This window comes from Sinocyclocheilus anshuiensis, unplaced genomic scaffold (assembly GCF_001515605.1).
Source record: "Sinocyclocheilus anshuiensis isolate Anshui unplaced genomic scaffold, SAMN03320099.WGS_v1.1 scaffold417, whole genome shotgun sequence".
Taxonomy (NCBI): domain Eukaryota; kingdom Metazoa; phylum Chordata; class Actinopteri; order Cypriniformes; family Cyprinidae; genus Sinocyclocheilus; species Sinocyclocheilus anshuiensis.
Window position 1 is genome coordinate 15570 of NW_015537953.1, and position 3157 is coordinate 18726.

Below are 3157 nucleotides of genomic sequence, written 5' to 3' on the forward strand. Positions count from 1 at the left end.
TCTCTCTCTCTCTCTCCCTCTCTCTCTCTCCCTCTGCCATGCAGTGTGATGTTGCTGATATTGAAAAGCAGTGAGCAGGTCTTCAATAAGCGTTGTTCTGGTAATTATCAGTTGGCTGTGGATGGAGCAGCTTTGTACGCCCACCGCTGTATCTCACACCAGTACAACTGTGTGTCGCTTATGAGTTGGTACTATATCACACTAGTAACACATAACAATATTTACTGAGAAACTGATAAACCAACATAATCAGTTGATATTAGTTTTGAGATTGTCACATCTCATTCAACCTAGTGTGTATAATACTCCAATTGTTTTTATTGAATTTTTAATTTTGAAATATAAATTTTTTTAAATATATTTTGAAAATATTTTCAAAATAATTAAATGTGTATTAATAGTTTGTCTAAAGGCATGTATTTTAAAATAAATGTATTAAGAATTAAAAATTAAACAAATAAATATTATATAATTTTCTTTGAATGCTATGTAAAATGTATTGATTCAGCAGTTTTGAGTACATCTTAATTAATAAATAATTAAGCAATTAAATTGTAAATGTAAAGATGGATGGATGTTTTAATTTTAAATGCTTATTTAAATATGAAATGTTACAAATATTAAAATTATTATTAATATTTTTCATTTTTTACATTCAATATCAGGATTTAAAATATTTAAATGAAATATATTAAATATATTAAATTTTATTTTAAATATTTTAATTTATTTATTTGCATATGTTAAAATATTTCTGTTTGGGGTGGAACTTGCTCACGGTTCGGTTTGTATCACGGTTTTAGAGTCACGGTTTCGGTGCGGTTCGGTATGTGCTATGTTTAGGGAAAAACTATACTGTCAAATGAAAATAAGAATAATCTATCTAACTACAAGCAACAGCACAAATAAATAGAATAGAGTAAAGATACAAATAAAATAATCGGTGATTTTCAGTTTTTTAGTCTAACATTAGTTTTTAGGTACAGAATTTGAATAAAGTAATCAAATGTAAAATAGCATTGCATATTTTACTGTATAAATTAAAGATGAATCTTTATTAAAGTTACAAAAGCTATTCAATCAAGAGCAGTGAGTGATTTCCTTGTTGTTGCTGTATGATTAATATTAAGAAAGTGCTGTCACTTTAAGAGAATGCTCAGCCAGCTGTGTCTACTATAGGGAAGTCGTGGCCTAATGGTTAGAGAGTCGGACTCGTAACCCAAAGGTTGCGGGTTCGAGTCTCGTACCGGCAGGGATTGTAGGTGGGGGGAGTGAATGTACAGCACTCTCTCCCACCCTCAATACCACGACTGAGGTGCCCTTGAGCAAGGCACCGAACCCCCAACTGCTCCCCGGGCGCCACAGCATAAATGGCTGCCCACTGCTCCGGGTGTGTGTTCACTGCTGTGTGTGTGCACTTAGGATGGGATAAATGCAGAGCACTAATTCCTAGTATGGGTCACCATACTTGGCCACATGTCACGTCACTATAGGATACTTACCAAGACGGGCATTTTGACGTCATTTTTGTGTGAATTTGTCCATTCAAACACAATACTTCAGAGAGAGCTTAATATTTGCACGCATTCTGAGGTGCGTGCGCACTATCAGCACGATGATGGAATAAATGGAAGCTCATATTCCAGCATTCGCATTGAACAAGAGTGAATGGTACTAGGAAGCCAGAATGAGCATCACAGAAACATACATTAGCCGGACCCAGTTTGTTTTACATGTTGTTATTTATAACAAAACATATTACAGATGCGTTGTCAGATTTAAGTTGAACCGCGGTCCTAGTGCATGCCGAACCGTGTGTGGAGAACCGTACGGTTCGATTTTTTACCGAGAACCGTTCCACGCCCAATTTCTATATGAATATCTGTATATCTATATATTAGGGGTGGGAATCGCAGGGTACCTCACGATACGATATGAATCACGATACATGGCTCACGATGCGATAATATCACGATTCTGCGATAATCGATATATTGCTAGACAATTCTATAATGATACATCATGATATCGGTCTAATTATGAAAACAAAATGCCTGTGAAAAGGTTAAGTGCAAGTTTTCTCTCTTTATTCAAGTACAAACTGTTAGAAAACAGCACAAAAGTTCTGTAAATCAAATTTAACATGCTAAGGAAATTAATCATTTTATTCTTGGACTTATTAAATTGCACTTTTCTTTGTGTGTAAACCAACACATTTAACTGCTTATCAACTTTATATATAGCCTATATATAAACCTGGTACATTTCAAAATTTACCTGGAGTGCTTTCTCAACCTTTCCTCTCCTCTCATCATAAAAACGGAGCCCCGCACACATGATATGCAGGGGGGAAAAACCTGTTCACATCGCGTCTTTTGCGCACTCAGGTTCGTTATTTCAAATGTCGACGCTAGGGGTACTCCGATTGATCGGCTACCGATCGCTATCGGCCGATAATCACGTTAGGATGATTTATCGGCGGTCTCTAAAAGGCGATCTCAAAAAAACGATGCCGTGAGAGGTTTGGCACGACATGCAGCGGCACCGTCTCAATCTCTGTCCGGCGCAAGTGAAATAATTATAATGCTGAAGGTGAGGTACACTCTTAAAAATAAAGGTGCTTCACGATGCCATAGAAGAACCTTTTTGTCTAAATGGTTCCATAAAGAACCTTTAACATCTGAAGAACCTTTCTGTTTCACAAAAGGTTCTTTGTGGCGAAAGAAGGTTCTTCAGATTATAAAAAGGGAAGAAAGAGATGGTTCTTTAAAGAGCCTTTGACTGGGGGTCCCTTCCTCCAATATTTACAGAATAGTTGAACTTAAAGATTATTATACTATTTATAGTATTTATCTGTTATGGCTATGATTTCTGTGGTGATTTTTGTCCCTGTCCTTGCATGATCTATATTCATTTTATGTATTTTATTTAGGCATTTTTGTCATTTATAAATTCGTTATTTAATTATAAAATTATAAAATCGTTTTTTTTCGGGTTGGGGGGTCATGTTGTTTGTTTGTTGTTGTTATAAAACGAATAAAAATAATATGGCAAAAAAAGAGCCTTTGACTGAATGGTTCTTTGTGGAACCAAAAATGGTTCTTCTATGGCATCGCTTGAAGAACCTTTTGAAGCACCTTTATTTTTAAGAGTGTAT

The 3157-nt window shown here is 35.4% G+C and overlaps 1 protein-coding gene across 1 annotated transcript in view; it reads left to right on the forward strand.

The window, feature by feature from the left end:
* Nucleotides 1-3157, forward strand: part of LOC107664901 (DENN domain-containing protein 1B-like) — a 93652-nt gene that overhangs the window by 12492 nt on the left and 78003 nt on the right. The window lies entirely within an intron of this gene.